This window comes from Amblyomma maculatum, chromosome 4 (genome assembly GCF_055883805.1).
Source record: "Amblyomma maculatum isolate TAMU_Amacu chromosome 4, ASM5588380v1, whole genome shotgun sequence".
NCBI lineage: Eukaryota > Metazoa > Arthropoda > Arachnida > Ixodida > Ixodidae > Amblyomma > Amblyomma maculatum.
The window spans coordinates 96,340,523-96,354,015 of NC_139347.1; positions in this window are offsets into that span (position 1 = coordinate 96,340,523).

Below are 13,493 nucleotides of genomic sequence, written 5' to 3' on the forward strand. Positions count from 1 at the left end.
AAACACAGCCCTGTTGGTCCCACTTGCTGCTAAACGTTCACTCATCCGTAAACACTATACGCTCATCCAGTCTTCAGTCCTCCACGATAGGTGACTGTAGCAGCCAATTCCAATCGAAGCGTTTTGTTGCTGTTTTTTTAGTCAACAGTGGTCTCTGGCAAGACATCCTGCTGCGGCTTACCACTGAACGAAGGCGTTCTCTAATTGTAACAAGGGACACCTAGAGACTCAAGCTCCTGTCGTACCTATTTGTCAATAATAAAGGGTCACACTACGCTTTGGCCCCAAACAACCTGTCTTCTTAATTCTCCAGTGATCCTTTTTGAATGTCCATCTCGTATCGCGTCCGCAATCCTTGCCTCTTCGCGATAACCCCGAACAATGTGCGTAACGCTTCCGAGGGAGAAGTGGACATCAGCAGCAATGCTCCTCCTTGTCCTGTCTTCTTAAACAAGAGCCAAGATTTGAACCCTCGTCGATTCGCGGTATCCCATTTCTCTCTAGCCAAATTCATACGAATTGCACCTGCTGTTAAGGCTTTGCCGTCCTGTGACGTAGGAACGGCCGTCCGTTGCTTTTGACAGTCCATTGACAATAAATATTATGAAAGGAAAACTGCGATTAAGGTAAAGCTACTCGCAACGCCACAAAAAAAAAAAAAAAAAGCTCAACCATGTGCGTAACCACGTCGGCACATGATTCTGCTGATTATGAATGCATGAGCTTTAATTCAAGATACGGTCTTTCTGACAGGTCCCCGTCACAATAGGCTGCTTTCTGCCAGCCACCCCTGCTTTTGGAGAATGGAATATACCTGGCACTCTCGCTATTGGCGAATACGGCAACAATATCACCGCGTATCGCAATTTTTCCGCTCCCATTACAGTCGCTTGTGTTAACATTTTTCCTTCGCAGCTACATTTCGTCGTCACTGCTGATTCCTTCATTTGCGCAATATGGAAAAAACATTGCTGTGGTTTAGCTTGTGGTTAAACCTGCAGTTACGCGAGAACTATCCGCATGGCTTAGTTTCGGCTTGAAAGTAAATGCATGGCTTTTGCGCATAGTAGTTTACTCTATGGTTTCAGCTTTATTTATGCCATAGGAGGCACTTTTGACCACTAAAGTGCGACGAGGCGAAAGCGTCTGTTGCGCGGTGGTCCGAAGCCCTCCACTACGGCACCTCTTTCTCTCTCTGTTTTCACTCCCGCCTTCGTGATGACGCGATAGCGTAAGCTACCAGGCAACATACAAAGCCCCACTTTAACCGAGCAGTATGCACGTGCCTGCGTGGCCTAGGGATAACGTGAATGTAAAGATTTTCGAAGGCTGATTGTTATATTATAACGTAACGCTACATAGAAGGCACTCTGGCACCAAGGAACACCAGCAACCAGTTAGAACAGCACGAGACAGAGCAAAGTTTCACTTCGTCGTTTTTCCCCAGTCGCCCGTGTCATTCTCCGTTGTCTTGTGTTGGCATGCGTCAATTCTTTTTCTTCTTCTTTTCCTCTCTTCTTCTTCTTCTTCTTCTTCTTCTTTTTCTTCTTCTTCTTCTTCTCCTTCTTCTTCTCCTTCTTCTTCTTCTTCTTCTTCTTCTTCTTCTTCTTCTTCTTCTTCTTCTTCTTCTTCTTCTTCTTCTTCTTCTTCTTCTTCTTCTTCTTCTTCTTCTAGTGGTTGCTAGGCAACGGCTTAAGGTCAGTGCGACCACTGCCAAGGTGCAACCATGACGAAAGTGCGATCACGAGGAAGAAGCGAAGCGGCTGGTGTAGTGTAGCTCTCGCTACAAAATACCGCAGAAATTTTCGAATACACTCTCAGATAATATTGTCGACGCATGCACTGCAATGCATATCAGAATCAAGCAAGCCACATCTGCTTATTCTCGTTCGTGTATATTTCGCTATGCAAGTAAAATATAATTAATAAGTAACGTAAGAGTAATTGATTTTTGCTTTGTAAATGTCCAGTTACTTTCCATACTGTAATTGACCACTGAAATCAGCGCATTTCAGGTGAAGTAATTGTAACTTTAATCGGTTACTTATTGTCCTGGCTGGTTGGTCGGGTCGGAGGCAGGTCTTCCTCCCAGGAAGAGCGGGATGGGTTGGAAATGAAGTCGATAGCTCGCGGTAGCTGGCATGCCCGAAGTTAGAGGTCGGCAGCTCGGGACTGCCGGACGGTGCGATGAGTGTGGTGTAAAGGAAGGGCGGACGCGGTTCGCTAGCTGTCACGGACGATACGTACGAGTTGGTCTGGAGCTGCCTCCGGACTACGCTAAAGCGCGGGTCGAGGGTGTGTCGGGGTGTCATAGCGCCTACTCTGGCGGTTGAAACAGGTAGACCGTGTAGTATTCTAGTATGCCGTCGTCGTCACAGCCAGGAAGTTAGGTTCCGTAGGCACTCGGATAAAGATTTGTAGAGCGTGCGAGTAGAGTGTTCATTAATCGGTTACCCTCGTGCCCAGGTCTGAATGTGATGGTTATGATATTGAGTGTTGCGGGGCTGGTGAATGCTCGAGCATGCGGCCGGTCATTACTTCACAGGCATATTTTTTGCGCTAAAAGACAGGACGACAAAAAATCAAGACGAACACAGGCGCTAGTGACAACTGATTTATTGAAAAGAGAACGAGGCATATAAATATTATGCAGGCCTGCGCCAGCGCGCCCTAAAAAGGAACTTGGATCCGCTGCAGAAATCAGAGTACACGCGATATGTACCTCGGTATTGCACAATACGATAGATGTCTCATCCGCTTGTCTGTCGTCCTGTCTTTTTGCGCTAGAAATGTGCCTGTGAAGTTTGAACACCAACTATCCCAACATTTAACCCTTTTCCGGCCGATCATGAGCGGGTCATTGTTGATGGGCTAATGTATAATAAAATAAGCTACATACCTCCAGACAGTGTAGAACTTGCAACAAAAATTAGTACCGATTGAAGCCATAATTTAGGTGTAGCGGTACAGAATACCGGCCAGAAATTCGAAAAACGAAGGAAATGACTCCAAGCAAGCACCTGGCAATAAATGACGAGCCCAGCATTTCCGCCTTGCTGAAAGGCCTGAATGTGTGTGTGTGTGTGTGTGTGTGTGTGTGTGTGTGTGTGTGTGTGTGTGTGTGTGTGTGTGTGTGTGTGTGTGTGTGTGTGTGTGTGTGTGTGTGTGTGTGTGTGTGTGTGTGTGTGTGTGTGTGTGTGTGTGTGTGTGTGTGTGTGTGTGTGTGTGTGTGTGTGTGTGTGTGTGTGTGTGTGTGTGTGTGTGTGTGTGTGTGTGTGTGTGTGTGTGTGTGTGTGTGTGTGTGTGTGTGTGTGTGTGTGTGTGTGTGTGTGTGTGTGTGTGTGTGTGTGTGTGTGTGTGTGTGTGTGTGTCTTTCTGCCTAAAATGATTACTGAACTAGTTCTCGTTAATAACTAAAGATGTATGTATGTATGTATGTATGTATGTATGTATGTATGTATGTATGTATGTATGTATGTATGTATGTATGTATGTATGTATGTATGTATGCATGTATGTATGTATGCATGCATGCATGCATGCATGTATGTATGTATGTATGTATGTATGTATGTATGTATGTATGTATGTATGTTGGTTTGTGAGGTTTAACGTCCCAAAGCAACTCAGGCTATGAGACGCCGTATGTATGTATGTATGTATGTATGTATGTATGTATGTATGTATGTATGTATGTATGTATGTATGTATGTATGTATGTATGTATGTATGTATGTATGTATGTATGTATGTATGTATGTATGCGTGTGTGTGTGTGTGTATGTATGTATGTATGTATGTATGTATGTATGTATGTATGTATGTATGTATGTATGTATGTATGTATGTATGTATGTATGTATGTATGTATGTATGTATGTATGTATGTATGTATGTATGTATGTATGTATGTATGTATGTATGTATGTATGTATGTATGTAAAATCTACTGAAAATGAACGTGTCAGGCTGGAACAAAGGTGCGGTGTTACCTCACATCCCTGGTGACCCTTCAACCACCACATGGGGACAAAGAAGAAAACGAAAGTGAAAGTTAGAGGTAGAGTGCTCTATTAGAGGTGCTGGAAGAATTTCGGCCATATTGGAATTCTTAACATGCCCTGACGTCACACAGCTAATGGGTGTCTTTTTTCGGTATAAAAATCCGAAAAAAAAAAAAACAGCAGCGGTATTAAACACATGAGTGCTTTGAACCTCAGTACAGCGTAAGCGACCGTCTCAGGCAGTCAAATGGAGAGAACGCCTTAAACCGTAAACGAAACAATGGTTTGAGCATGCACTTTTGACATCTAAAGATCGAAACCACACAGTTGAATGTAGACCTATCATAGGCTTGTATACAAACAATAAACTGTCATTAATTGCCGATATCAATATTTCTGTTGCTTATCCCCATTAACTAACTAAGAGCCCGCTGTTTAACGTACTGAATTCTTGCCGGTGTATCTCTTCGGGACTTTCTAGTACTTGTTATTGGCCTCTACCGAATAAGCGCTTACTACTAAGGGGGTTACACCAGGATTCAGTGACGTGTGCCGAAGAAAGTAATTGCTCTTCGTCTATGCTTATCCTGCTCCTGTCATTCCATGTCCAACTGGATGGCCCTGAATTAAGTATTTCTCGTGCCCGTCCAGTGTCAGCGAGGCTACAACGTACGCACATCGTAAAACTTAATGGTTCGCCTTACAAATGAATCGGCTTAAGAGAAAACAGAACGGACAACCCTGAAATAGTGCGCACACAGCAGAGGTCCTGTAAAAGTGGTTGCACGCCTAGTTGACACTCCCAGACAGTCTGGTCACAAGATATACATGCGCGACCTAGCAACTGCTTGTGACGTGACCATGCGACATTGCAAGCGCTGGTGGTGTAATGCATTGTCGAGGATCCGCGGGACACCTTGCCGGTATGCAGGCTTGTGCCTCCAACTGCGTCGCTTGTGGAAGTGCACTAACTAAAAAAACGAAGGAACTGATTCAAAGCAAGTGCCTAGTAATAAATAACGAGCACAGCATTTCCGCCTTGCTGAAAGGCCTGAATGTGTGTGTGTGTGTGTGTGTGTGTGTGTGTGTGTGTGTGTGTGTGTGTGTGTGTGTGTGTGTGTGTGTGTGTGTGTGTGTGTGTGTGTGTGTGTGTGTGTGTGTGTGTGTGTGTGTGTGTGTGTGTGTGTGTGTGCGTGTGTGTGTGTATGTATGTATGTGTGTGTGTGTGTGTGTGTGTGTGTGTGTGTGTGTGTGTGTGTGTGTGTGTGTGTGTGTGTGTGTGTGTGTGTGTGTGTGTGTGTGTGTGTGTGTGTGTGTGTGTGTGTGTGTGTGTGTGTGTGTGTGTGTGTGTGTGTGTGTGTGTGTGTGTGTGTGTGTGTGTGTGTGTGTGTGTGTGTGTGTGTGTGTGTGTGTGTGTGTGTGTGTCTTTCTGCCTAAAATGATTACTGAACTAGTTCTCGTTAATAACTAAAGATGTATGTATGTATGTATGTATGTATGTATGTATGTATGTATGTATGTATGTATGTATGTATGTATGTATGTATGTATGTATGTATGTATGTATGTATGTATGTATGTATGTATGTATGTTGGTTTGTGAGGTTTAACGTCCCAAAGCAACTCAGGCTATGAGAGACGCCGTATGTATGTATGTATGTATGTATGTATGTATGTATGTATGTATGTATGTATGTATGTATGTATGTATGTATGTATGTATGTATGTATGTATGTATGTATGTATGTATGTATGTATGTATGTATGTATGTATGTATGTATGTAAAATCTCAAATCTATTAAAAAGTACATGTCAGGCTGGAACAAAGGTGCGGTCTTTACCTCATATCCCTAGTGACACATCAACCATCACATGGGAAAAAAAAATGAAAGTGAAAGTTAGAGGTGCCGCAGTAGGAGGGCATCGAAAGAATTTCGGCCACATGGGAATCCTTAACGTTCCCCGAAGTCACGCAGCTAATGAGTGTCTTTTTGCGTTGTAAAAATGTTTACTCCGTAAAACTCCAGAGCGGTAGTGAAGACATGAGTGCTTTAATTTTCAATACAGCGTACGTGACCGTCTCAGGCAGTCAAATGGAGAGAACGCCTTAAACGAAACAATGGCTTGACTATGCACTTTTGACATGTAAAGATCGAAACGATACAGTTGAAACGTGGATTTATAATAGGCTTGTATACAAACAATAAAGTGTCATTGATTGCGGATATCAATATTTCTGTTGCTTATCCCCGTTAACTAGCTAAAATCCCGCTCTTTAACGCACTGCATTCTTGCCGGTGTATTTCTTCGTGGCTTTCTAGTACTTGTTGTTAGTGGCCTCTACTGAATAAGCGCTTACTATTAAGCGGGTTAGACCACGGTTGAGTGCAGTGTGCAGAAGAAAACAATTGCTCTTCGTCTAAGCTTAGCCTGCTATTGTCATTCCAGCTCAAACTGGATAGCCCTGCCCGTCTGATGTTCGGCTTAAGAAAAAACAGAACGGACTCCCTGAAAACGTGCGCACACAGTAGAGGTCCTGTAAAAGTGGTTGCACACCTAGTTGACAGTCCCAGACAGTCGGGTCACAAGCTATACGCGCACGACCTAGCAACTGTGACGTGACGTGGCCGTGCGAGATTGCAAGCGCTGGCTGTGTAATGCATTGTCGAGGATCCGCGGGACACCTCGCCGGTGGGCAGGATTGTGTCGCCAACCGTGTCGCTTTCCATATGCGAAGACGTTCCAGCTCGCTCCGCGTCTCTGACTGCTTCGTTTTGTGCGAAGAGTCGGTGACCCGCACCGTCGGCGGTAACCACATGCACGCTCAACAATACGAGACCGTTCACAGTCAAACATTCCAAAGGTGCGCGTAACCTCCCACGCTCGAAGCATGCATAAGCATGCCAAATTTTGGGTGTGGCTCATCTAAATTTCGAAGCCACCACTGAGTTGGCTAGTCATCGTGAACCGCGCTGACGCGGGCGTGTGCCACCTGTCTATATACAGAGTATGCACCTCTCCTACATCGTCTTCCCCACTTACCTGCTTACATTGTCATTAATGAAGGCTTCGCTTATAGCTTGATCTTTCATGCTTCTGCAAGGCAGGTGTGAGGAAACAAGAGCACTTCAGCATGTTAGCCAAATTTCAAATTTGGGGGCTCCTGTGCGCCCATTTCAGGCGTGCGGACAAGCACTTTCTGTGCACACTTTCTGTTGATTCTCTAGCTACCAATTTATGTGAAAGATCACCCTAAGATAGCCATAAAGACCAGCTTCTATCAATCCGGTCGCACGTCAAGCACTTTCTGTGCACACTTTCTACTGATACCTCCTGCTACCCATTTATGTGAAAAATCAAGACCAGCTTCTATCAATCCGGTCGCACCTCAAGCATTTCCTGTGCACACTTTTTACTGATACCTCCTGCTACCCATTTATGTGAAAGATCACCCTAAGATAGCCATAAAGACCAGCTTCTATCAATCCGGTCGCACGTCAAGCACTTCCTGTGCACACTTTCTACTGATATCTCCTGCTACCCATTTATGTGAAAGATCACCCTAAGATAGCCATAAAGACCAGCTTCTATCAATCCGGTCGCACCTCAAGCACTTCCTGTGCACACTTTTTACTGATACCTCCTGCTACCCATTTATGTGAAAGATCACCCTAAAATAGCCATAAAGACCAGCTTCAATCAATCCGGTCGCACGTCAAGCACTTCCTGTGCACACTTTCTACTGATACCTCCTGCTACCCATTTATGTGAAAGATCACCCTAAGATAGCCATAAAGACCAGCTTCTATCAATCCGGTCGCACGTCAAGCACTTCCTGTGCACACTTTCTACTGATACCTCCTGCTACCCATTTATGTGAAAGATCACCCTAAGATAGCCATAAAGACCAGCTTCTATCAATCCGGTCGCACGTCAAGCACTTCCTGTGCGCATGCACTTTTTACTGATACCTCCTGCTACCCATTTATGTGAAATATCCCCCTAAAATAGCCATAAAGACCAGCTTCAATCAATCCGGTCGCACGTCAAGCACTTCCTGTGCACATTTTCTACTGATACCTTCTGCTACCCATTTATGTGAAAGATCACCCTAAGATATCCATAAAGACCAGCTTCTATCAATCCGGTCGCACGTCAAGCACTTCCTGTGCACACTTTTTACTGATACCTCCTGCTACCCATTTATGTGAAAGATCACCCTAAGATAGCCATAAAGACCAGCTTCTACCAATCCGGTCGCACGTCAAGCACTTCCTGTGCACACTTTTTACTGATACCTCTTGCTACCCATTTATGTGAAAGATCACCCTAAGATAGTCATAAAGACCAGCTTCTATCAATCCGGTCGCACGTCAAGCACTTCCTGTGCACACTTTCTACTGATATCTCCTGCTACCCATTTATGTGAAAGATCACCCTAAGATAGCGATAAAGACCAGCTTCAATCAATCCGGTCGCACGTCAAGCACTTCCTGTGCACACTTTCTCTGCTACCCATTTATTTGAAAGGTCACCCTAAGATAGCCATAAAGACCAGCTTCAATCAATCCGGTCGCACATCAAGCACTTCCTGTGCACAATTTCTGATGATACCTCCTGCTACCCATTTATGTGAAAGATCACCCTAGGATAGCCATAAAGATCATCTTCAGTCAATCCGGTCAGACATACCTGAGTGGCTTAAGAATTGCGTGTCTTACTCAGCTCCCAATCGCGCTGGAAGGTTCGATTCCCATTTCATCGATCCATCCATCCGAAATGAGATGCTCGAGTTGGCAGCCCAGGTCAATTCAACCTTCTTAGCCAGCCAGTGTACGGCCATATAACCTGCCGGACAACACCTCACGCAGCGGGGGCCAAGTTTCAAATTCAAATTGAGTTTATTTCAGGGTCTTTTAGATCGATACTGGGGTCCGTAGTAAAGCGACACAAACGGCTTGACGAGGTCCACGGCCCCGGACACTTGGCATAGGCTGATAGCAAAAGTCGTAAAGAGGCATGAACCTACATCTCCACACCTACATTTACACAGTACAAGAAGTTATACTTTCTAATTAGGCAGGGAATAAAAGAAAGAGATACCGAAGAAAAAGAAAACAAAAGAATAAAACGAGATAGAGAAGAAGCACAGGTCTACACAAAGAAATCAGCTTGCACAATGCATGGTATTCAAATAACTGGGAAGAAGAAAGCGCAACATTTGCTTTCCATATTTGGTGCAAGTACGCGGAACTTCCCACTCTTTCAACATGTAAGTGTTACGTGCTCTTATTCTTTTTTCGAGACGGGAAACAGTACTAAAAATGGTTATTACCCTTAGTGAACATTTCATAGCGCTTAAAAAGTGTCATTTTATGAAGTTCGGGTACTGAGGGCAAACCGAGGTCTTTATAGAGGGGTTGTGTGTGACAGCCCTGAGGGGAGTTAGTGATCGCACGGATCGCTTTCTTTTGAATCTTATGAAGTTTGTTAGTATTGGTGAAAGTAGTGGTTGCCCACACCAAATGGCCATATTTCATGAGGGACATGAACAAAAATTCTGTTGTAAATTATGAGTTTAATGCTTCTTGGTAAATAAAACTAACTTGTAACACACGCAAACACAAAACTGTAACACACGCTCGATAATCTGGCTGCGACTAAATCTATATGCGTTTTCCAGGTCATATGTTCTTCAAAGAGTACACCAAGACATTTAATTTGAGAGACAATTTCAATTTATGATGTTCCGTATTTCAATTGTACATTATTGTCTAATCTGCGGGTTTTCAGGTGGAACATCGAGGATTTTGTTTTAGTTGTATTAATGGCAAGAGTGTTTGTAGTGATCCCTAAAGAAAGCCTTGCTAACACAAGATTGGCATCTTTAACAACGTCTTCAAGTCATCAGGATTTTGACCCGTGAAAAGCAATGTTGTGTCATCCGCGAAAATAATGAACTTAGTGGCATTATCTATGTTAACTAAACAATTTACATAAAGGGAAAAGAGTAGGGGTCCCAGGATGCTTCCTTGAGGCACACAGCTGCTGTTATGCTATTGAAATGTGAAACATTATTGTTAATGCATACTTGCTGCTTGCGGTGTAGAAGGTACGATTGTAATAATTTATGAAACACTCCTCGGTAACCGCAATGAAACAATTTTTTAAACAATGTTATGTGATTAATTCGGTCAAATGCTTTCGAATAGTCGACAAACACGCCCAGAGTATACTGCTCACGATCAAAAGACTCCAATACTACTTTTTTTCTGTAACGAAAGTGCCTGTTATGTAGAAAGCCCATTCATGAATCCAAACTGCGCGCTTGTAATTATATGGTGCTTACTAATAAATGAGGTCATGCGTGTATGTATTAGTTTTTTAAACCTTTTGAATATACAGGAAGTATGAATATTGGCCGAAAATTGGAAAACATATTCTTATCACCACTATTGTGTAATACAGTCACCTTCGCCACCTGCATTTTATTTTTTCGGAAAACTTCCGTCAATGAAAGCGAGGTTAAAAATTAATGTTAACACGGAAGAGACTACGTCTATAACCTGTTTGACTGGTTTGATTTGCAATCCATCGACGTCACCGCAGTTAGTATTGTTTATGGATCTAAATGCATTCACTACCTCATCTTCAGTGGCGGGAGCTAGAAACACACTTTCGCACGTCTGAGAGCTAAGAAAAAGCATGCAATCTGGGTTATGGTTGCTGGTTCTACCAAGATATGTAAAGTAACCATTAAAAGAGGTCGCTAAATCTGTATCGGTAATAGGTGTGCCTTCTACTGCAATATTATGAATATCTGTCTTCTCTTTGCACTTGCTTTCTAAGAGTAAATTTAATCGTTTCCACTCAAGCTCTGTATTTTTCATTACGGTATTGTTAAAAAGTTTATGTACGTATCGCCTTTTTTTCGTACTTTAATAGGGTATTCACCTTATTTCTCTGGGCTTTGAATTCCTGTAGAGTTTCATCATTTTTGCTGTTTATAAACATTTCGTAGAATGTATTTTTAATGCGTATTCCTTTGAGTCATTTCGCGGTAATCCATGGCTACCTCCCTTTACGCGGATGCTTTATTGTCTCATAAGGAAAGTGTTTATCATACGCAATAATGAATTTCTTCAGAAACAGAAATTCTTCTTGTGCAATTTCGGCCGTGGCGGCATGCCAAACATCTGACCAATCTGTTTGCAGCAGTTCAACTCTAAAAGCCATCAAGGTAAAGCTATTAATGTCTTTGAAAGTTCTCGATATCTGCAGTGCACTGCGTGTCATTGAAGTGTGTTGACTGGTGGTGAGAAATATACGCAGGTGGTCACTAATAGGTGCGCAAATTATTCCAGAGATCAGACCTGGATCGTCAATGTTCGTAATGAACAAATTGCCGCGAACCATTCAAATGTCTAATAGTTCTTTTTAGGCAGCCGCCGGCATGCGTCCTTATCACTCTGATTCGAACGAACAGATCCAGTCTGTATTCTTTGCTTGTTCGTGTTCGTTGTCGCAAGACGCGGCTTTATCATTTCCTTTCTGGCGGCAGATGATTAGATGTATCTCGAATGATTCCAGCCACGCGCTTGTATTTCTACAATGTCCCAGGGTATACGCTAGCCACCGCTAGCGGTTTTATCTAGATCTTTCTTCGACGCCTTTTCTTAGTTCAACGACCGACGAGAACAATTGCTGTTATCGCCGCCGCCTATTCGCTTAGTTAATTATTTTGCGGGCGCAAGCCAGCCCAATAAAGAGTTTCGTTCAAGTACAACGCCAGTGTCTTTGTTTGTGGCTATCGGGCTTGTCCCCACTATGTGACAATATCAAGCAATGTTGATGTACTGTTTTGAAAGCGCGTTGGAAGCGTGATCATGTTATAAAAACGAGTGCACTCGAATATCCTGCACAGTTCATGTTGTTGTGGAGATATTGTGAGAGCATCTATAATCAAATATCCTGCTAAAACCAATTTTCCATGGCTATCGTTAACCAAGCCTAGGCAATCATAAAGAAAAGACAAGAAAATAGGCACATTTCCTTTTGGAGGACGCTATAAAAAAAAAAAAAGAAAAGAAAGTCGTTGGAGCGGAGGGCCAGTATTTTATAGTCAGGCGTTATACAAGTACGGGAGTTCACAAGATGATAATTAATGTGTAACATGTTTGGCCATTAGCATAACGCCTCCCCCATTTTTTGTCAAGCGATTTACAAAGAAGGTTTTGTAGGCAGGTGGTATAAATACATCTATTTCAGTTCTATACCATGTTTCTGTTACCATAAATATGTTCGGTTATAAACCAAAGGCGGAAAAGAGTGCAAGGATCTGCTCTTCTTTATTAATGGCAGCTTGGGCATTCACATGTATCAGGGTTATATTTCTAGTATATTTAGCGTGTAGCGCACCAACTTGGCGTGGTGTCAAACAGTTGTCACTCATATTCGTTCCATGCATTACGTCGCCGTAAGAAAGATGAAAACTTGATCAGTCTATCATATCTAAATCCCGACTGTTTGTAATACGCAGGGTCTGTGAAGATGCTGGCTTCCTTGCGTATATATCTTGCCGCCCCTGGTCCACGTGTAGCGCCAGCCTTTTTCCTTCTTTATTTCAACAGCCATGCCGAGAAGTATTTTTAGTTGAGGACACAAATGTTCATTCACGAAAACTGGAGCTTCGTCTGGGAAGCCAAGATCTGTGGTTGAAATGCGTTTTTATTTTTTTTTTATTTTTTTTTTTTCAACTTTCTCAATGACAGCAGCGCAGTTTGCTTTTCTCGTGAATTGAACAACGATTGTTCGCTTGGTTGGAATCCTTGACTGGTACTCTGTGACAGGCTTCGACGTCGTTTTCTGTGATTGGTTCATATATGACATCGCCTATCTTGTCTAGAAGTGCTGGCAAGCTTTCACCTTGGGAAGGTACCTCCTGCTACCCAGTTATGCAAAGATCACCCGAAGATATCTATAAAGCCCAGCTAAAATCAATCCGGTCGCATGTACCTGAGTGGCTTAAGAGTTGCGTGTCTTACTCACATATATTATTTAGCCCCTCTGTGCTCTTGCGCGACTGCAGTTAAGCCTTTCTTTGGCGCTATATTTTGTGGACACGTCATCGAAGGCCTTTTTCCTTATTGCTCAGTAAGCGCTTAGTATAAGTTTTGTGGGAGGCGCATAACTGTCTTTCTTTTATTTTATTTACGCCAGCATCAGAGCCCCAGAGTGCAATATGTAAAGTTCGGCAGATCACACTAGTGTGTATGTAGATCATGTTAGCATCCCTAAGCATCATCAGAGAAGGAGAGGCTAATATCCTTGTGTCCAAAAAAGAAAAAAGAATGCAAATATGGACTACGACGGTAGCATTTAGTAGTTCGTTGAAATAATCCTCGGCACAAAAAAATCAAGAAATGATCAGGTACTCGCTGGACACGTTGGTTTTGGGCGGCAGTTCATTTCGTTCGATCTTATACAG